The sequence below is a fragment of the Neolamprologus multifasciatus genome, chromosome 7, assembly GCF_963576455.1.
Source record: "Neolamprologus multifasciatus chromosome 7, fNeoMul1.2, whole genome shotgun sequence".
Taxonomy (NCBI): Eukaryota; Metazoa; Chordata; class Actinopteri; order Cichliformes; family Cichlidae; genus Neolamprologus; species Neolamprologus multifasciatus.
In genome coordinates this window covers 44,903,400-44,926,233 of record NC_140445.1, presented here as the reverse complement: position 1 = coordinate 44,926,233, position 22,834 = coordinate 44,903,400, and the positions used below count along the sequence as shown (strand labels likewise).

Sequence of the window (22,834 nt, the reverse complement as noted above, 5' to 3'; positions counted from 1 at the left end):
CGTTAGTTTGATAATTATAGATTAAAAATCTGATTAGATACAGCATATATAGCTTCAATTTGCTGCTTTTGTGACTTCCAGCATGCAAAATGCTAGCACTCCAGTCTCATGTCTCAGATTTTTCCATTTCAGTCTTTTATCCCACTAAAAAGTCTAAAATAAAAGGAGTTCCTTGTGTGTCACCTTGAACAAAATAAAAGAGCCCTGAGTGAGTGATGTTACATCAAATTTATTGCATTCAAAGTCACTGCAGTCTGAACAATAGTAATGACAATGCTTTTGCAGTAAGGTTGTTTCACTTGTGATTTAGAACAGATCATCATAGCGCTGAGACGTGCTTGGGAATCTGTGCCAAGGGCTCTTAATGGCTTTTTTAAAATCCCCTCCAGTTTATGAACTTCATGCCATCTTGTGGAACTCTTGTGAATATAATTTAACACACATTGTACGTCTCACACTCTATCCTGCTATTATTCTCCATCTCCATCCTGCCTCGGCGGGCCCTGGGCAGAGAGCTAATGTGGGTCAAAGCACTGACTGCTGTGGAGAGCCCATCCTCATTACAGTCGCCACCACTGGGACCGCAAAAGCCTTTTATGTTCGTCTATGACCTGAAAGGTAAATACGCTCCAGCTGCAGTTTACATGTACTGCAGGCCTGCAGCACACATCATGCTTTAGAAGTAGAGAATTATGTGTGCTTAGGGCGAAAGCCTACTTTAATCACTAATACAGAGCATCTGCACTTTGCAGTAACTCACAGAGATCTGATTATTTTAGGCAAAAATCTGAGACCAGTACTGGGACTACTACAGCTCTAGTATCCTATACTTGCTTGATTTTACTCAGGCAGTTTTAAGTCGGTATACATATTTTGGAGCTGTGGAAAATTTCACCCTTTGATTACGCATAACACTCCAGTTAAACTCATAACTGTTTGAAACGAAGAAAAAAAAATCTGCAGAAGCAGGAGCAGAGATATCATCTTTTCTATTCCATGCATTCTACTTCCTGCTACCCTGAAGCGCAGATTAGGTCCAGTCTAGAGAGGTCTGATAAGCTCACGTCTTTCTAACTATGCAGCTCCCCATCCACAGATCTTTTGTTTTGTTTTTTTCATTTTCCAAACATGTGCTCTTCACCCCCCTGTACGAGAACTGCAAACAGACTTTGATGTGTAAAATCGGTGCAGCTACCCTCTAAGGTAAATTCAGTCCCCGCAATGAACAACTAAGATCTGCTGCTCAGCATAAATGCTACATGCTGCACCTTTTTAATATCCCAATTACACGAATCATTATCAAAAATGTTTGGTTTTTGAGGGGAACCTGGAGAGAACTATGGGGGAAAAACACCTCAACAGACCCGTTCATAGAACAACAGTCCAAAAGCTGCAGTTTAAATGTTTTCCATCAGTACGTACTGGCTTTTTTGGTTTTCCTCTGATTCTGATTTCTGTTGTGGTCTGTTTGTTGTCTCTGTGTGATGCTGATATGCAAGTCAGTCACAGTCTCATGATAGTATAATCAAATAATTAGGCACAATTTGGTGTAAAAAGCTGAATCTTTTGTAATCTTTTGTTTGTAGTCCATTTAGACTTTTTACACACTGGTCACACATCCGGCTAGTATTGGGTTTGTCCCCCTTTTGCCTTTAGAACTGCACAAGTTCTTCATGACAGGGGGTCATCAAGGTGAGAGACTTTGGTCCACATTTACATGAAATCACACTTGTAGATTTGTCAGATGCACAGTCAGATGGAAACTTCCTGTTCCTCCACATCACAAAGGTGTAATATTGGTCTGAGATCTGGTTACTGAGTACGGTGAACTCTCTGTCATGTTCAAGAAACAAGTTTGAAATGATTTGAGCTTTGTAACATGGCGCCTTGTCCTCCTCAAAGCAGCCATCAGAGCATGGGCGCACTGTGCCCATAAACGGATGGACGTGGTCAGCAAAAATACTCACGTAGGCTGTTGCATTTAAACGGTGCGTAGTTGGTACTAAGGGGTTCAAAGTGTGCCAAGAAAAATATCCCCCACACCATTACATCATCACCACCAGCCTGAATGGTGCTTTCATGATGTTTACAGCATGTTCTGACTCTATCTGAATGTTGATGCAGAGCTGAGACTCAGGACATGCAACGTTTTCCAATCCTCTACTGTCCGATTTTGACAAGTTTCCTGTTCTTAGCTGACAGGAGTGGCACCCAGTGTGATCTGCTGCTGCTGTAGTCCATCGCTTCAAGTCTGGATGTTGTTTATTTAAAGATGCTGTTTGCTCTTCTTTATTTTTCTTTCTTCTGTGTTTGGGTGTTGTGCTACTATAAAGACTGTTTACACTTGATTTCCTAGATTCAAAACTACTAAAAAACTTAACAATCAAAGAAAAGTCTTAAACACACCCACTGAAAGGATAACGTCCTTGCAGCATCAATGGTTTGTGGCTTTTTAAGAATGACATCTTTTTAAAGTATGATCTCTGTTCTTCAACCAGCATTTACTCCTTTTTAAAAATAAATTTCAACTAACTTCAATGTACAACTTCAATGTATGGCCACTGACAAAAACCAAAATGCAATAACTGAAATAATGATAATGCTGTTATTTTCTTTGGTGCTGTGAAGCTGAGATAAACTCACAGTAAACAGATAAACGTGATGTACAGGTGATCATCGCCAGTCAGAAAACTGAAGAAGAAATAATCCAGTTAAAAATAGACTGCCTTTGTACTTGATATCAACTTCAGGCAAAGCTGGGCAGTACCATAAAACACTTATTAATAACTAGAAAAATTAGCATTTCCTGCGAAAATGCTGTGTGGATGCCTTAACGCTGAAGATGTCTGCTGAAAAAAGCTGAAAAAGTTGAAAAGTTGCAAAAAGTTGTATGGCAGTGAAGAAACTGAAAATCCTGCTGAAAACAGGTGAAGAAGCAGAAATTCTTTGCTGAAAAGTGGTGAAAAGAAAAAAATTGAAAGGGGTAAAGACGGAGAGATTTTTGCTTAAAAGTGGTGAAAAAAACTGCCCTGAGCAGGATTCGAACCTGGCCCTCCTGGTCTCAAGGCGGCTACTCATCTTACTTAGCCAAAGTCATTCTCTCAAAGAAAAGGTGGAGAGACTGACAATTGTGCTGAAATGAGCAGAAGCTGCTGAGAATTGTACTGATAAGAGGTGAAAAGGCTGAAAACTTTGCAGAAAAGAGGTGAATCAGAAGAATTTCTGCTCAAAAGAGTTTTTCTGAAAACAGCTGAGATTTGTGCTGATAAGAGGTGAAAAGGCTGAAAATTTTGCAGAAGAGGTGAATAAGCAGAATTTGGGCTGAAAAGATGGAAAGAAGCAGAACATTGCGCTTAAAAGGGGTGAATGAGCAGAATTTCTTCTGAAAAGAGTTTTTTCTGAAAACAGCTGAGATTTGTGCTGATAAGAGGTGAAAAGGCTGAAAATTTTGCTGAAAAGAGGTGAATCAGAAGAATTTCTGCTGAAAAGAGTTTTTTCTGAAAACAGCTGAGATTTGTGCTGAAAAGAGGTGAAAAGGCTGAAAATTTTGCAGAAGAGGTGAATAAGCAGAATTCTGCTGAAAAGAGGTGAAAATTCTGAAAATTCTGCTGAAAAGAGTTCAATCAGCAGAATTCTGCTGAAAAGAGGTTTTTGCTGAAAACAGCTGAAAAAGCTGGGATTTGTGCTGAAAAGTGGTGAAAAAAATTAAAATTCTGCTGAAAAGAGGTGAATGAGCAGAATTTCTTCTGAAAAGAGTTAAAAAAAAGTTTAACTGTTAAATGAAAGAAATGTTGCCATAAGCGGGATTTGAACCCGGGCCTCCCAGTCTGAGAACGGATGCTCATCTCACTGAGCTAAAACACAGGTCAACCCGGCAAGGTAAATCAGAGATGAAGCAAGTCTGCCATCTGCCATCTGATGAGATGGCAGAAATGGGCAAAACATATTGCAAAAAAAATTCAATATCTCAAAAAGTATAGAAGTTATGAGCACCAAAAGTCATAGCCGGCATTAGCAGAAAGAGCAGAATTTTTGAAGATTTGAACGGTGCAAATAGCACAAAAACTGAGGGAGTAGTTAGGCGCCAAAAAGTGTACGGAAGCAACCAGAATAATAAAGTAGGATAATAAAGAACTAGAAAAATTTGCATTTCCTGCGAAAATGCTGTGTGGATGCCATAACGCTGAAGATGTCTGCTGAAAAAAGCTGAAAAAGTTGAAAAGTTGCAAAAAGTTGCATGGCGGTGAAGAAACGTAAAATTCTGCTGAAAATAGGTGAAGAAGCAGAAAATTTTGTTGAAAAGTGGTGAAAAGCAAAAAATTCTACTGAAAGGGGTAAAGACGGAGAAATTTTTGCTGAAAAGTGGTGAAAAAAAAAAAAAAAAAAAAAGTTGCCCTGAGCAGGATTCGAACCTGGCCCTCCTGGTCTCAAAGCAGCTATTCAACTCACTGAGCCAAAGTCATTCTCATAAAGAAAAGGTGGAGAAACTGACAATTGAAATGAGCAGAATGGCTGAGAATTGTGCTGATAAGAGGTGAAAAGGCTGAATTTTTTTCAGAAAATAGATGAATCAGCGGAATTTCTGCTGAAAAGAGTTTTTTCTGAAAACAGCTGAGATTTGTGCTGATAAGAGGTGAAAAGGCTGAAAATTTTGCTGAAAAGAGTTGAATGAGCAGAATTTCTGCAGAAAAGATGGAAAGAAGCAGAACATTGCGCTGAAAAGAGATGAATCAGCAGAATTTCTGCTCAAAAGAGTTTTTTTCTGAAAACAGCTGAGATTTGTGCAGATAAGAGGTGAAAATGCTGAAAATTTTGCAGAAGAGGTGAAAAAGCAGAATTTGGGCTGAAAAGAGGTAAAAATTCTGCAGATAAGAGTTCAATCAGCAGAATTTCTGCTGAAAAGAGTTCAATCAGCAGAATTCTGCTGAAAAGAGGTTTTTGCTGAAAACAGCTGAAAAAGCTTGGATTTGTGCTTAAAAGTGGTGAAAAAATTTAAAATTCTGCTGAAAAGAGTTCAATCAGCAGAATTTCTGCTGAAAAGAGTTCAATCAGCAGAATTCTGCTGAAAAGAGGTTTTTGCTGAAAACAGCTGAGATTTGTGCTGAAAAGAGGTGAAAAGGCTGAAAATTTTGCAGAAGAGGTGAATAAGCAGAATTTGGGCAGAAAAGAATTGAAAATTCTGCTGAAAAGAGGTTTTTGCTGAAAACAGCTGAAAAAGCTGGGATTTGTGCTGAAAAGTGGTGAAAAAATTTAAAATTCTGCTGAAAAGAGGTGAATCAGCAGAATTTCTTCTGAAAAGAGGTAAAGAAGCAGAAAGTTGCGCTGAAAAGAGATGAATCAGCAGAATTTCTGCTCAAAAGAGTTTTTTGTGAAAACAACTGAGATTTGTGCTGATAAGAGGTGAAAAGGCTGAAAATTTTGCTGAAAAGAGTTGAATTAGCAGAATTTCTGCAGAAAGGATGGAAAGAAGGAAGAAAGTTGCACTGAAAAGAGATGAATCAGCAGAATTTCTGCTCAAAACAGTTTTTTCTGAAAATAGCTGAGATTTGTGCTGATAAGAGGTGAAAAGGCTGAAAATTTTGCTGAAAAGAGTTCAATGAGCAGAATTTCTGCAGAAAAGATGGAAAGAAGCAGAAAATTGCGCTGAAAAGAGGTGAATGAGCAGAATTTCTGCTGAAAACAGGTGAAAAGGCTGAATATTTTGCAGAAGAGGTGAATAAGCAGAATTTGGGCTGAAAGAGGTGAAAATTCTGAAAATTCTGCTGAAAAGAGTTCAATCAGCAGAATTTCTGCTGAAAAGAGGATTTTGCTGAAAACAGCTGAAAAAGCTGGGATTTGTGCTGAAAAGTGGTGAAAAAATTTAAAATTCTGCTGAAAAGAGTTCAATGAGCAGTATTTCTGCTGAAAAGAGTTAAAAAAGTTTAACTGTTAACTGAAAGAAATGTTGCCATAAGCGGGATTTGAACCCGGGCCTCCCAGTCTGAGAATGGATGCTCATCTCACTGAGCTAAAACTCAGGTCAACCCGGCAAGGAAAATCAGTGACGCCACTGATGAGATGGCAGAAATGGGCAAAAAATATTGCAAAAAAAATTCAATATCTCTAAAAGTATAGAAGTTATGAGCACCAAAAGTCATAGCCGGCATTAGCAGAAAGAGCAGAATTTTTTAAGATTTGAACGGTGCAAATAGCACAAAAACTGAGGGAGGGCTCAAAGGAGTTTTTTCTGAAAACAGCTGAGATTTATGCTGAAAAGAAGTGAAAATTCTGCTGAAAAGAGTTCAATCAGCAGAATTTCTGCTGAAAAAAGCTGAATGAGCAGAATTCTGCTAAAAAGAGGTTTTTGCTTAAAACAGCTGAAAAAGCTGGGATTTGTGCTGATAAGAGGTGAAAAGTCTGAAAATTTTGCTTAAAAGAGTTGAATGAGCAGAATTTCTGCAGAAAGGATGGAAAGAAGCAGAAAGTTGCGCTGAAAAGAGATGAATCAGCAGAATTTCTGCTCAAAAGAGGTTTTTGCTGAAAACAGCTGAAAAAGCTGGGATTTATAAGGTGGGATTTGTGGTGAAAAGTGGTGAAAAATTTAAAATTCTGCTGAAAAGAGTTCAATCAGCAGAATTTCTGCTGAAAAGAGTTCAATCAGCAGAATTCTGCTGAAAAGAGGTTTTCTCTGAAAACAGCTGAGATTTGTGCTGATAAGAGGTGAAAAGGCTGAAAATTTTGCTGAAAAGAGTTGAATGAGCAGAATTTCTGCAGAATGGATGGAAAGAAGCAGAAAGTTGCGCTGAAAAGAGATGAATCAGCAGAATTTCTGCTCAAAACAGTTTTTTCTGAAAACAGCTGAGATTTGTGCTGATAGGAGGTGAAAATGCTGAACCAATCAGAGGTACTTCTTCTGTCTGCTTTATCAGGCTGTGTACTTGTATGTATTTCTGCCATGGAGCGTTAACAAGAATCTGAGGTCCATATTAGGAAAGCTGCCAAAATCATAAAACTTTGCAGAATTGTAATAAATGATCAATATGAATTACTGGTCTGTGACAGTGTATTAATTTGTAGTGAAAAAAACATGTGGATTAGGTGGAATTGAACACACGACCTTTGGGCTTCAAACCCGTGTCATTACCAACTGCGCCACTGGCAAAGAGAGCGGGCGCCTGGAAAACAGGCTGATGAGCAGTTAGAATTAGATCGCGGTATGAGGCGAAAAACGCCGTTTTTTGGAGTTACAAAACGTCGTGTAACTCAAAAACTAGGTGGACTAGAAACATAATTCTTGCACTGGGTGAATCAGCGGACCTTGGTGAACTTTGACTGCGATTTACATAGCTCTTTGTACTTCCGTCGCGGAGATATGACGAGAGAAGAAACGGCTTCATTTTCGGAGTTTGAAAACTGAGAGGAGGACAGATTTCCACTCCTCAAACAAACGTAATTTATGGCTCAACGGTAAGATGACTGTAAAAACTGCTTTGACCGTGAGTGTCAGCAGTGTCTGAAGATGAATTGGCACAAGCTTCATGTTTTAACTTTGCTTCGTTAAGGAGATATGACGATTTGAAAAGGCCTTCAGTTTCAGTATTTCAGCTCTGAGTTTCACAACCTCCCCATAGACTTTGAATGGGGAGTTTTTAGACTTCGTGTCACTTCGAGGCAAATTGTGAAAAAACCGTAACTCGCACGATAATTATAGTGACACTGTCTTAAAGCCAGCAAAAATACCTACGTTTTGATGTATAATTTGTGGGGGATGAGTGGAAATTGAGCGAGTAGCAAGAAGTTGTTCAGACATGAAGAGAAAATTCAGAACGCACCAGTGCTCACTCTGAGTTAATTGCATAGCAACCATAGCAACGCATGTATTTTCTGAAAAATCACAAATCTGCAACTGAAAACTTAAAGAGGCATTAAATGAAAACGGTAACAGATATGAAAAAGCTGAATCACACAGGAATAGCCCAATCATTTGAGAACGTTTTAAAGTTTGAATGGAGTTTCTACGTGAAAGTATGAGGAAGTAGTTAAGTTTTAAAAACACGCAAGTTTTAGCAGAATTGTAGAAGTTTTCCATTCATTTCAATGGGACAAATTAAAGGAAAAAAGTGTAATATTTTAAAAAGTATAATAGTAATAAACACCAAAAGATATAGCCGGAAAGAGCAGAAAGAGCAGAACAGTTTAGAGTTTGAACTGAGAAAATCGGCTGAAAACTGAGGAAGTAGTTAAGGTGCAAAAAATGTACGGAAGCAACAGGAATAAAGAAAGGATAAAGAACTAGAAAAATTTGCATTTCCTGCGAAAATGCAGTGTGGATGCTTTAAAGCTGAAGCTGTCTGCAAAAACTAGCTGAAAAAGGTGAAAAGTTGCAGAAATTGTAAAACTTTGCAGAAGCAAAGGAACTTTGCTAAAAAGTAATAACTTAGCAGAACTGCAATATCTTAGAGGAAACATAATACTTGGCAGAAATACAATAGCATAAGAGAACTTGGCAGAAATATTGTAACTTACCAGAAACATGATAACTTCTCAAATATACAAGAATTTAGGAGAAATAGTATAAGATAACAGAAAGAATATATTTAGCCAAAAATACTTAAACATTACAGAAACACTATGATTTAGAAAAATAGTACAACATAGCAGAAATACTGTGATTTACCAGAGACACTGTGATGAACTATGAATATTGTAATTTTAAATTAATACTATGTTTTAGCACAAATACTATAACATAGCAGAAATACAATTATATAGCAGAAATGCTATATTTAGAAAGAAAAATATAATATAGTAGAAATACTATGATTTAGCAGAAATACTGTAATCAGCACATATACTGTAACATGACAGAAATTCCTCCACTTAGTAGTAATACTATAACATAACACAAATGTTATGATTTGGCACAAAAACCATGATTTGGCAAAAATACTATGATTTAGCAGAAATACTATGATTGAGCAGAAGTACTAAGATGTAGTAAAAGTACTTTGATTTAACAGAAATACAGTTATGGAGAAGTAATACTTTAAAATGGGAGAAATATTGATACACACACACATACACAGAGCCTAAAGGGAACAGTATTTGTGCCATGGAGTGTTAACAAGAATGTGAGGTCCATATTAGAAAAGCTGGTAAAATGATAAAAGTTTGCAGAATTGTAATAAATGATGAATATGAATTACTGGTCTGTGATAGTGTATTAATTTGTAGGGGAAAAAAACATGTTGACCAAGGTGGAATCGAACCCACGACCTTTGGCTTGCAGACCCATGTCACTACCAACTGCGCCACTGGGAAAGAGAGCAGACGCCTGAAAAACAGGGTGATGAGCAGTCAGAATTAGATCGCGGTGAGAGGCGAAAAACGCCCTTTTTTGGAGTTACCAAACGTCGTGTAACTCAAAAACTGGGTGGACTAGAAGGATAATTCTTGTACTGGGTGAATCAGCGGACTTTGGTGTACTTTGACTGCGATTTTCATTGCTCTTTGTACAACCGTCGCTGAGATATGACGAGAGAAGAAACGGCAGACCTCAGATATGATTGGCTGTCTGGGAAGCCGTGCAGGCCCTGATATGTGAATTTGAATTTCTCAGTCCTTACAGACGATTGGCTGCCTGGGGACCTGACAGTAATATATAGAAATAGTATTTCTATTAAATGTAGTATTTATGCTTAATCATACTATGTTTTAGCACAAATACTATAAAGAGCAGAAATACTATAATTTAGCAGAAATACTATATTAAGCAGAAATACTATAAAAAGCATAAATACTATAATTTAGCAGAAATACTATAAAAAGCAGAAATACTATAATTTAGCAGCAATAGAATATTAAGCACAAATACTATAAAAAGCAGAAATACTATAATTTAGCAGAAATACTATATTAAGCAGAAATACTAAAAAAAAAGCAGAAATACTATAATTTAGCAGAAATACTATAAAAAGCAGAAATACTATAATTTAGCAGAAATACTATATTAAGCACAAATACTATATTAAGCACAAATACTATATTGAGCACAAATTCTATAAAAAGCAGAAATACTATAAAAAGCAGAAATACTATAATTGAGCAGAAGTACTATGATTGAGCAGAAGTACTAAGATGTAGTAAAAGTACTTTGATTTAACAGAAACACAATTATGGAGGAGTAATACTTTAAAATGGGAGAAATATTGATACACACCCACATACACAGAGCCTAAAGGGAACAGTATTTGTCACAAATATTATATTAAGCACAAATCCTATAAAAAGCAGAAATATTATAAAAAGCAGAAATACTATATTAAGCACAAATACTATAAAAAGCAGAAATACTATATTAAGCACAAATCCTATTAAAAGCAGAAATACTATATTAAGCTCAAATACTATAAAAAGCAGAAATACTATAATTTAGCAGAAATACTATAAAAAGCAGAAATACTACAATTTAGCAGAAATACTATATTAAGCACAAATTCTATAAAAAGCAGAAATCCTATAAAAAGCAGAAATCCTATAGAAAGCAGAAATACTATAATGTAGCAGAAATACTATATTAAGCACAAATCCTATAAAAAGCAGAAATAGTATAAAAAGCAGAAATACTATAAAAAGCAGAAATACTATAATTTAGCAGAAATACTATGATTGAGCAGAAGTACTAAGATGTAGTAAAAGTACTTTGATTTAACCGAAATACAATTATGGAGGAGTAATACTTTAAAATGGGAGAAATATTGATACACACACACATACACAGAGCCTAAAGGGAACAGTATTTGTCACAAATATTATATTAAGCACAAATCCTATAAAAACCAGTAATACTATATTAAGCTCAAATACTATAGAAAGCAGAAATACTATATTAAGCACAAATCCTATTACAACCAGAAATACTATATTGAGCTCAAATACTATAAAAAGCAGAAATACTACAATTTAGCAGAAATACTATATTAAGCACAAATCCTATAAAAAGCAGAAATCCTATAAAAAGCAGAAATCCTATAAAAGCAGAAATACTATAATTTAGCAGAAATACTATATTAAGCAGAAATACTATAAAAAGCAGAAATACTATAATTTAGCAGAAATACTATATCAAGCACAAATCCTATAAAAAGCAGAAATACTATAAAAAGCAGAAATACTATAATATATGCTGCCAAATAAGGGTAAAGTTCTCTATTTCTCACTAAACACACACACACACACACACACACACACACAGAAAGAGAAAGAAGCAAGCTTGTATGTCAGTCAAGTAGCCTGGGAGCTGCTGAATTTGAATCCACCAATCAGAGAGGCTGTGTACTTTTTCCCGCCAAAACAGGTGCAGCCGTTTTTACACAGGCAGCAGAGAGAGGATTTTTGCAGTCTATTTCTCATAGTGAGGACTACCCTCCAAACAAATGGCCATAATTTCCTAACCGTAGGGGCTAGAAGGGTCATTCTTACACCGTTTTGTTCAGAAGAGATGGGGGAATCTTCAAGTGTTGACAATTTATCATTAAAATATGAATTATTAAAGATATTTGACTTCTAATGCACCATAACTGAGTAGAGGCGAAGCAAAAACTGCCTTGACTTGCCCTCAAACAACGCTTTCTAACTCTAAATATATTTGGAGTATCGATATCATTCTTTCACCGTAAGAGACAGCAGGCTTTGGTTAACAACCATGGAAATTTTCAGGTCTTTGTGGAAATCTATCAAAAAGATATGACGAGAGAAAAAAGTGGCTCATTTCCAGAGTTTGAAATCTGAAGAAATCTGAGCGAAGGACGAATTTCCTACCCTCAAACAAGTCTAACTCATCTCAGAACGGTAATAGGTGAGAAAATAATTCTTGAATTGTGAGCGTCAGGAGTGTCTGAAGATATACTGGGACAAGCCTTATGTCTTAACGTCGCTTCGTTAGGGAGATATGACGATTCGAATATGCCTCTCATTACAGAAATCAAGCGGTGATTTTGAACAAACTCTCCATTGACTTTCTATGGAGAGTTTTGAGACTTTGTGTTGGTCTGAGGAGATTTGCCAAAATTCTATAAATCCCACAACAATGATAATGACATTTTCTGAAAGCCAGCAAAAATACCTACGTTTTGATGTATAATTTGTGGAAGTTGAGTGAAAATTGAGCAAGTAGCAAGAAGTTGTTCGGACATGAAGAGAAGACTGCGAAACCTTCAGTGCCTCACTTAGAACCAACTGCATAGCAACCATAACAACCCATGTATTTTGTGAAAAATCACAATTTTGCAACTCAACACTTTAAGGGGTATAAAAATAAAACGGTAAAAGATTTGAAAAAGCTGATTTATACCTGAATAGCCCAATAATTTGAGAACATTTTAAAGTTTGAATGGTTGTTCTAAGTGAAAATATGAGGAAGTAGTTAAGTTTCAAAAACAAGCAAATTTTAGCAGAATTGCGGAAGTTTCCCATTCATTTCAATGGGACAAATTAAAGGAAAAAAGCTTAATATTTTAAAAAGTATAATAGTGAAAAATACCAAAAGATATAGCCATCATTAGCAGAAATAGCAGAATAGTTTAAAATTTGAATGGTGAAAATAGCACAAAAATTGTGGAAGTAGTTCAACGGCGAAAAGTGTACGGAAGTCCCAAGAATAATATAAGAATAAGAGAAACAGGAAAACAATAGTGTGGATGCCTTAAAGCATCCACACAACTAGAAAAATTTGCATTTCCTGCGAAAATGCAGTGTGGATGCTTTAAAGCTGAAGCTGTCTGCAAAAACTAGCTGAAAAAGCTGAAAAGTTGCAGAAATTGTAAAAACTTTGCAGAAGAAAAGGAACTTTGCTAAAAAGTAATAACTGCAGAACTGCAATATCTTAGAGGAAACATAATACTTGGCAGAAATACAATAGCATAGCAGAATTTGGCAGAAATATTGTAACTTACCAGAAACATGATAACTTCTCAAATATACAAGAATTTTGGAGAAATAGTATAAGATAACAGAAAGAATATATTTAGCCAAAAATACTTAAACATTACAGAAACACTATGATTTAGAAAAATAGTACAACATAGCAGAAATACTGTGATTTACCAGAGACACTGTGATGAACTATGAATATTGTAATTTTAAATTAATACTATGTTTTAGCACAAATACTATCATTTGGCAGAAATACTATGTTTTAGCACAAATACTCTGGTTTAGCACAAATAGTATAACATAGCAGAAATACAATTATATAGCAGAAATGCTATATTTAGAAAGAAAAATATAATATAGTAGAAATACTATGATTTAGCAGAAATACTGTAATTAGCACATATACTGTAACATGACAGAAATTCCTCCACTTAGTAGTAATACTATAACATAACACAAATGTTATGATTTGGCACAAAAACCATGATTTGGCAAAAATACTATGATTGAGCAGAAATACTATGATTGAGCAGAAGTACTAAGATGTAGTAAAAGTACTTTGATTCATCAGAAATACAATTATGGAGGAGTAATACTTTAAAATGGGAGAAATATTGATACACACACACACATACACAGAGCCTAAAGGGAACAGTATTTTTGCCATGGAGTGTAAGAATGTGAGGTCCATATTAGAAAAGCTGGTAAAATCATAAAAGTTTGCAGAATTGTAATAAATAATCAATATGAATTACTGGTCTGTGATAGTGTATTAATTTGTAGGGAGAAAAACATGTTGACCAAGGTGGGAGTGAACCAACGACCTTTGGGTTCCAGAACCGTGTCATTACCAACTGCGCCACTGGGAAAGAGAGTGAGAGCCTGGAAAACAGGGTGATGAGCAGTCAGAATTAGATCGCGGTAAGAGGCAAAAAACACAGTTTTTTGGAGTTACAAAACGTTGTGTAACTCAAAAACTAGGTGGACTAGAAACATAATTCTTGTACTGGGAGAATCAGCGGACTTTGGTGTACTTTGACTGCGATTTTCATTGCTCTTTGTACAACCGTCGCTGAGATATGACGAGAGAAGAAACGGCAGACCTCAGATATGATTGGCTGGCTGAGAAGCCGTGCAGTCCCTGATATGTAAATTTCAGGGCTAAGTGTCTCAGTCCTCACAGGATTGGCTGCCTGGGGACCTGGCAGTAATATATAGAAATAGTATGATTAAGCATAAATACTACATTTAGTAGAAATACTATGTTTTAGCACAAATACTATAAAAAGCAGAAATACTATAATTTAGTAGAAATACTATATTAAGCAGAAATAGTACAAAAAGCAGTAATACTATAAAAAGCAGAAATACTATAATTTAGCAGAAATACTATAAAAAGCAGAAATACTACAATTTAGCAGAAATACTATAATTTAGCACAAATTCTATAAAAAGCAGAAATCCTATAAAAAGCAGAAATCCTATAGAAAGCAGAAATACTATAATGTAGCAGAAATACTATATTAAGCACAAATCCTATAAAAAGCAGAAATACTATAAAAAGCAGAAATACTATAATTTAGCAGAAATACTATGATTGAGCAGAAGTACTAAGATGTAGTAAAAGTACTTTGATTCATCAGAAATACAATTATGGAGGAGTAATACTTTAAAATGGGAGAAATATTGATACACACACACACATACACAGAGCCTAAAGGGAACAGTATTTTTGCCATGGAGTGTTAAGAATGTGAGGTCCATATTAGAAAAGCTGGTAAAATCATAAAAGTTTGCAGAATTGTAATAAATAATCAATATGAATTACTGGTCTGTGATAGTGTATTAATTTGTAGGGAGAAAAACATGTTGACCAAGGTGGGAGTGAACCAACGACCTTTTGGTTCCAGAACCGTGTCATTACCAACTGTGCCACTGGGAAAGAGAGTGAGAGCCTGGAAAACAGGGTGATGAGCAGTCAGAATTAGATCGCGGTAAGAGGCAAAAAACACAGTTTTTTGGAGTTACAAAACGTTGTGTAACTCAAAAACTAGGTGGACTAGAAACATAATTCTTGTACTGGGAGAATCAGCGGACTTCGGTGTACTTTGACTGCGATTTTCATTGCTCTTTGTACAACCGTCGCTGAGATATGACGAGAGAAGAAACGGCAGACCTCAGATATGATTGGCTGGCTGAGAAGCCGTGCAGTCCCTGATATGTAAATTTCAGGGCTAAGTGTCTCAGTCCTCACAGGATTGGCTGCCTGGGGACCTGGCAGTAATATATAGAAATAGTATGATTAAGCATAAATACTACATTTAGTAGAAATACTATGTTTTAGCACAAATACTATAAAAAGCAGAAATAATATAATTTAGTAGAAATACTATATTAAGCAGAAATAGTACAAAAAGCAGTAATACTATAAAAAGCAGAAATACTATAATTTAGCAGAAATACTATAAAAAGCAGAAATACTACAATTTAGCAGAAATACTATAATTTAGCACAAATTCTATAAAAAGCAGAAATCTTATAAAAAGCAGAAATCCTATAGAAAGCAGAAATACTATAATGTAGCAGAAATACTATATTAAGCACAAATCCTATAAAAAGCAGAAATACTATAAAAAGCAGAAATACTATAATTTAGCAGAAATACTATGATTGAGCAGAAGTACTAAGATGTAGTAAAAGTACTTTGATTTAACCGAAATACAATTATGGAGGAGTAATACTTTAAAATGGGAGAAATATTGATACACACACACATACACAGAGCCTAAAGGGAACAGTATTTGTCACAAATATTATATTAAGCACAAATCCTATAAAAACCAGAAATACTATATTAAGCTCAAATACTATAGAAAGCAGAAATACTATATTAAGCACAAATCCTATTACAACCAGAAATACTATATTGAGCTCAAATACTATAAAAAGCAGAAATACTACAATTTAGCAGAAATACTATATTAAGCAGAAATCCTATAAAAAGCAGAAATCCTATAAAAAGCAGAAATACTATAATTTAGCAGAAATACTATATTAAGCAGAAATAATATAAAAAGCAGAAATACTATAATTTAGCAGAAATACTATATCAAGCACAAATACTATATTAAGCACAAATCCTATAAAAAGCAGAAATACTATAAAAAGCAGAAATACTATAATATATGCTGCCAAATAAGGGTAAAGTTCTCTATTTCTCACTAAACACACACACACACACACACACACACACACACACACACACACACACACACACAGAAAGAGAAAGAAGCAAGCTTGTATGTCAGTCAAGTAGCCTGGGAGCTGCTGAATTTGAATCCACCAATCAGAGAGGCTGTGTACTTTTTCCCGCCAAAACAGGTGCAGCCGTTTTTACACAGGCAGCAGAGAGAGGATTTTTGCAGTCTATTTCTCATAGTGAGGACTACCCTCCAAACAAATGGCCATAATTTCCTAACCGTAGGGGCTAGAACGGTCATTCTTACACCGTTTTGTTCAGAAGAGATGGGGGAATCTTCAAGTGTTGACAATTTATCATTAAAATATGAATTATTAAAGATATTTGACTTCTAATGCACCATAACTGAGTAGAGGCGAAGCAAAAACTGCCTTGACTTGCCCTCAAACAACGCTTTCTAACTCTAAATATATTTGGAGTATCGATATCATTCTTTCACCGTAAGAGACAGCAGGCTTTGGTTAACAACCATGGAAATTTTCAGGTCTTTGTGGAAATCTATCAAAAAGATATGACGAGAGAAAAAAGTGGCTCATTTCCAGAGTTTGAAATCTGAAGAAATCTGAGCGAAGGACGAATTTCCTACCCTCAAACAAGTCTAACTCATCTCAGAACGGTAATAGGTGAGAAAATAATTCTTGAATTGTGAGCGTCAGGAGTGTCTGAAGATATACTGGGACAAGCCTCATGTCTTAACGTCGCTTCGTTAGGGAGATATGACGATTCGAATATGCCTCTCATTACAGAAATCAAGCGGTGATTTTGAACAAACTCTCCATTGACTTTCTATGGAGAGTTTTGAGACTTTGTGTTGGTCTGAGGAGATTTGCCAAAATTCTATAAATCACACAACAATGATAATGACATTTTCTGAAAGCCAGCAAAAATACCTACATTTTGATGTATAATTTGTGGAAGTTGAGTGAAAATTGAGCAAGTAGCAAGAAGTTGTTCGGACATGAAGAGAAGACTGCGAAACCTTCAGTGCCTCACTTAGAACTAACTGCATAGCAACCATAACAACCCATGTATTTTGTGAAAAATCACAATTTTGCAACTCAACACTTTAAGGGGTATAAAAATAAAACGGTAAAAGATTTGAAAAAGCTGATTTATACCTGAATAGCCCAATAATTTGAGAACATTTTAAAGTTTGAATGGTTGTTCTAAGTGAAAATATGAGGAAGTAGTTAAGTTTCAAAAACAAGCAAATTTTAGCAGAATTGCGGAAGTTTCCCATTCATTTCAATGGGACAAATTAAAGGAAAAAAGCTTAATATTTTAAAAAGTATAATAGTGAAAAATACCAAAAGATATAGCCATCATTAGCAGAAATAGCAGAATAGTTTAAAATTTGAATGGTGAAAATAGCACAAAAATTGTGGAAGTAGTTCAACGGCGAAAAACGTACGGAAACACCAAGAATAATAATAACTAGAAAAATTTGCATTTCCTGCGAAAATGCAGTGTGGATGCTTTAAAGCTGAAGCTTTCTGCAAAAACTAGCTGAAAAAGCTGAAAAGTTGCAGAAATTGTAAAAACTTTGCAGAAGCAAAGGAACTTTGCTAAAAAGTAATAACTTAGCAGAACTGCAATATCTTAGAGGAAACATAATACTTGGCAGAAATACAATAGCATAGCAGAACTTGGCAGAAATATTGTAACTTACCAGAAACATGATAACTTCTCAAATATACAAGAATTTAGGAGAAATAGTATAAGATAACAGAAAGAATATATTTAGCCAAAAATACTTAAACATTACAGAAACACTATGATTTAGAAAAATAGTACAACATAGCAGAAATACTGTGATTTACCAGAGACACTGTGATGAACTATGAATATTGTAATTTTAAATTAATACTATGTTTTAGCACAAATACTATAATTTGACAGAAATACTATCATTTGGCAGAAATACTATGTTTCAGCACAAATACTCTGGTTTAGCACAAATATTATAACATAGCAGAAATACAATTATATAGCAGAAATGCTATATTTAGAAAGAAAAATATAATATAGTAGAAATACTATGATTTAGCAGAAATACTGTAATCAGCACATATACTGTAACATGACAGAAATTCCTCCACTTAGTAGTAATACTATAACATAACACAAATGTTATGATTTGGCACAAAAACCATGATTTGGCAAAAATACTATGATTTAGCAGAAATACTATGATTGAGCAGAAGTACTAAGATGTAGTAAAAGTACTTTGATTTAACAGAAATACAATTATGGTGGAGTAATACTTTAAAATGGGAGAAATATTGATACACACACACATACACAGAGCCTAAAGGGAACAGTATTTGTGCCATGGAGTGTTAACAAGAATGTGAGGTCCATATTAGAAAAGCTGGTAAAATGATAAAAGTTTGCAGAATTATAATAAATGATGAATATGAATTACTGGTCTGTGATAGTGTATTAATTTGTAGGGAAAAAAACACGTTGCCCAATGTGGAATCGAACCAACGACCTTTGGCTTGCAGACCCATGTCACTACCAACTGCGCCACTGGGAAAGAGAGCCGGGCGCCTGGAAAACAGGGTGATGAGCAGTCAGAATTAGATCGCGGTGAGAGGCGAAAAACGCCGTTTTTTGGAGTTACAAAACGTCATGTAACTCAAAAACTAGGTGGACTAGAAGCATAATTCTTGTACTGGGTGAATCAGCGGACTTTGGTGTACTTTGACTGCGATTTTCATTGCTCTTTGTACAACCGTCGCTGAGATATGACGAGAGAAGAAACGGCAGACCTCAGATATGATTGGCTGGCTGGGAAGCCGTGCAGGCCATGATATGTAAATTTCAGGGCTAAGTGTCTCAGTCCTCACAGAGGATTGGCTGCCTGGGGACCTGGCAGTAATATATAGAAATAGTATGATTAAGCAGAAATACTATAATTTAGCAGAAATACTATAAAAAGCAGAAATACTATAATTTAGCAGAAATATTATAAAAAGCAGAAATACTATATTAAGCACAAATACTATATTGTCACGGTATGGCATGGCAAACCGTGCGGGGTGTGGGGAAGGAGGACCCAGGCGCGGTGCTCTGTGTATAAACAGTGCGTTTATTTACAGTGTGTGGAAATAACACCAAATTCCCGTGCTTTCCCCAGACTCCTGTGTCGTGTCTTCTCCCAGTGTTTGTGCTCTCCGCTCCCGTGTCTCAGCCCTCCCCGTGCTGGCTGCTGTCTGGCACTCCACCCCTCTCCTGGGGACACAATAGAAGCAGCCGTCAGGACACATACAATCGCGGGCATACACACACACTAACCAAGCACAACAGGATGACTGACGTGGAGTCTCACGTAATGATCCCGCGTCGGTGGGAGCTCCAAGACTCTCTTAAGTAGCTTAAGGCTTAAGTAGCCAGAACCAAAACAAGCAAAAACAACAAACAACAAACCCTCCCAGGTCACAGTCCCAAAGTCAGACCACGCATCCCGCAGCGGCGCAAAAAAAGCGCCGCTCTCCCGGCGCGGTCTCCACCCGCTCACCGAGCTCCGGCGCGGGCTCCACCCGCTCACCGAGCTCCGGCGCGGGCTCCACCCGCTCACCGAGCTCCGGCGCGGGCTCCACACGCTCGCCGAGCTTCTCCTGCTCACCGAGCAGCGGCGCGGGCTCCTCCGTCAGCAGCGCTGGCTCCACCGGCCCGCCGGGCAGCGGCGCTGGCTCCACCGGCTCGCTGAGCTCCTCCGGCAGCGGGGCTGGCTCCACCGGCTCGCCGAGCTCCTGCTCGGGCAGTGCGAGCTCCACCGGCTCGCCGAGCTCCTGCTCGGGCAGTGCGAGCTCCACCGGCTCGCCGAGCTCCTGCTCGGGCAGTGCGAGCTCCTCCGGCTCGCCGAGCTCCTGCTCGGGCAGGGCAGGTCCGGGTGGCGACGTAGCAGCCGGTGAAGAAGATGGCAGAAGGGTGACTGCAGGCGGTGAGATGACGGCGGTGCCACAGCTGCAGATGTTGAAGCAGCGAGTGGTGTGGAGACCTCTGACCGAGGTGATGTTACCTGCGCTGTCGGCTCGTCCACTGCAGACACAAACACAGATGGTGAGGGAAATGGAAAATTGTCCGTACTACTCACCACAGCCGACTCTTGAGAAGTTCGTGGATTAGGCTGCGGTGAGGAAAGCCGGCAGCGCGAACGTCGTTTCCGTGTAGACGTCGGGGCCGGCGTCTCAGGCTGTGAATCCACCAGCGGTCCGGGCCGGTGAGCAGCCTGAGGAGGAAAGTGGAGGTGGAGGGTGGAAAGCAGGAAGTCCAGGACAACAGGATTGAGGGAGTCCATCAGCCAGGGGAATTTAACAAGTGTCTCCACATATGTACAAGCATAGAGCAAACGGGGAAGCAACACCAAAAATACATAGTAATACATATAACTAGTACATAACTGCACAGGGATCCTGGGTTGCTCAGACCCAGAACCCTGACATATATTAAGCACAAATCCTATAAAAAGCAGAAATACTATAATTTAGCAGAAATACTATATTAAGCACAAATCCTATATTAAGCACAATTCGTATAAAAAGCAGAAATACTATAAAAAGCAGAAATACTATAATTTAGCAGAAACACTATAAAAAGCAGAAATAGTATAATGTAGCAGAAATACTATAATTTAGCAGAAATACTATATTAAGCAGAAATACTATAAAAAGCAGAAATACCTTAAAAAGCAGAAATACTATAATTTAGCAGAAATACTATATTAAGCAGAAATACTATATTAAGCACAAATACTATAAAAAGCAGAACTACTATATTAAGCACAAATCCTATAAAAAGCAGAAATACTATCATTTAGCAGAAATACTATAAAAAGCAGAAATACTATCATTTAGAAATACTATAACACACACAGAAAGAGAGAGAAGCCAGTTTTTAGGTCAGTCAAGCAGCCTGGGAGCTGCTAAATTTGAATCCACCAATCAGAGAGGCTGTGTACTTTTTTCCCGCCAAAACAGGTGCAGCCGTTTTTACACACGCAGCAGAGAGGCAGGATTTTTGCAGTCTATTTCTCATAGTGAGGACTAAACTCAAACAAATGACCATAATTTCCTAACCGTAGGGGCTAGAACGGTCATTCTTACACCGTTTTGTTCAGAAGAGATGGGGGAATCTTCAAGTGTTGACAATTTATCATTAAAATATGAATTATTAAAGATATTGACTTCTAATGCACCATAACTGAGTAGAGGCGAAGCAAAAACTGCATTGACCTGCCCTCAAACAACGCTTTCTAACTCTAAATCTATTTGGAGTATCGATATCATTCTTTCACCGTAAGAGACAGCAGGCTTTGGTGAACAGTCATGGAAATTTTCAGGTCTCTGTGGAAATCCAAAAAAAAGATATGACGAGAGAAAAAATTGCCTCATTTCCAGAGTTTGAAATCTGAAGAAATCTGAGCGAAGGACGAATTTCCTACCCTCAAACAAGTCTAACTCATCTCAGAACGGTAATAGGTGAGAAAATAATTCTTGAATTGTGAGCGTCAGGAGTATCTGAAGATATACTGGGACAAGCCTCATGTTTTAACTTCGCTTCGTTGGGGAGATATGACGATTCGAAAATGCCTCTCATTACAGAAATCAAGCGGTGATTTTGAAGAAACTCTCCATTGACTTTCTATGGAGAGTTTTGAGACTTTGTGTTGGTCTGAGGAGATTTGCCAAAATTCTAGAAATCCCACAACAATGATGGTGACATTTTCTGAAAGCCAGCAAAAATACCTACGTTTTGATGTATAATTTGTGGAAGTTGAGTGAAAATTGAGCAAGTAGCAAGAAGTTGTTCGGACATGAAGAGAAGACTGCAAAACCTTCAGTGTCTCACTTAGAACCAAGTGCATAGCAACCATAACAACGCATGTATTTTGTGAAAAATCACAATTTTGCAACTCAAAACTTTAAGAGGGATAAAAATAAAATGGTAAAAGATTTGAAAAAGCTGATTTATACCTGAATAGCCCAATAATTTGAGAACATTTTAAAGTTTGAATGGTTGTTCTAAGTGAAAATATGAGGAAGTAGTTAAGTTTCAAAAACAAGCAAATTTTAGCAGAATTGCAGAAGTTTCCCATTCATTTCAATGGGACAAATTAAAGGAAAAAAGCTTAATATTTTAAAAAGTATAATAGTGAAAAATACCAAAAGATATAGCCGGAAAGAGCAAAAATAGCAGAATAGCTGAAAATTTGAATGGTGAAAATAGCACAAAAATTGTGGAAGTAGTTAAGTGCCAAAAAGTGTACGGAAGCAACTAGAATAAAGTATAAAGAATAAAGAGAAACAGGAAAACAATAGTGTGGATGCCTTAAAGCATCCACACAATAATAAAGATTAAAGAGAAACAGGAAAACAATAGTGTGGATGCCTTAAAGCATCCACACAATAAAGAGAAACAGGAACTCAATAGTGTGGATGCCTTTGAGGGCATCCACACAATTATATTTTTTAAAATATTGTTATGAAATTTGTTAGTATCTTACAACATTTTGTTTTTGTTTTTATCATATAGCCTATACATTTACTAGATAGTTTGTTAGGTATAAGGCCTTGAGGTATGTGGACATGGTTAAAATGATCTGCTGAAGTTCAAAGTGAGCATAAGTATGTGGAACAAGGTCATTTAAGTGACTTT

General features: G+C 36.8%; 1 protein-coding gene and 1 long non-coding RNA gene across 13 annotated transcripts in view; one reads left to right on the top strand and one right to left on the bottom strand.

Annotated features, from left to right (window-relative positions):
• Positions 1-22,834, bottom strand: part of LOC146515053 (alpha-1,3-mannosyl-glycoprotein 4-beta-N-acetylglucosaminyltransferase C-like) — a 115,742-nt gene that overhangs the window by 19,491 nt on the left and 73,417 nt on the right. The window lies entirely within an intron of this gene.
• On the top strand, positions 1,589-8,970 carry LOC146515054 (uncharacterized). 6 transcript variants are annotated; one of them, XR_014874961.1, is made up of 4 exons: positions 1,589-3,174; positions 3,273-3,647; positions 4,756-6,509; positions 6,661-8,970. It is a non-coding gene; the product is annotated as an uncharacterized LOC146515054 (long non-coding RNA). The 6 variants fall into 6 exon arrangements; XR_014874960.1 differs by having other exon boundaries at positions 1,589-3,647; XR_014874964.1 differs by lacking the exons at positions 1,589-3,174; positions 3,273-3,647 and adding an exon at positions 3,921-4,754 and having other exon boundaries at positions 5,073-6,509.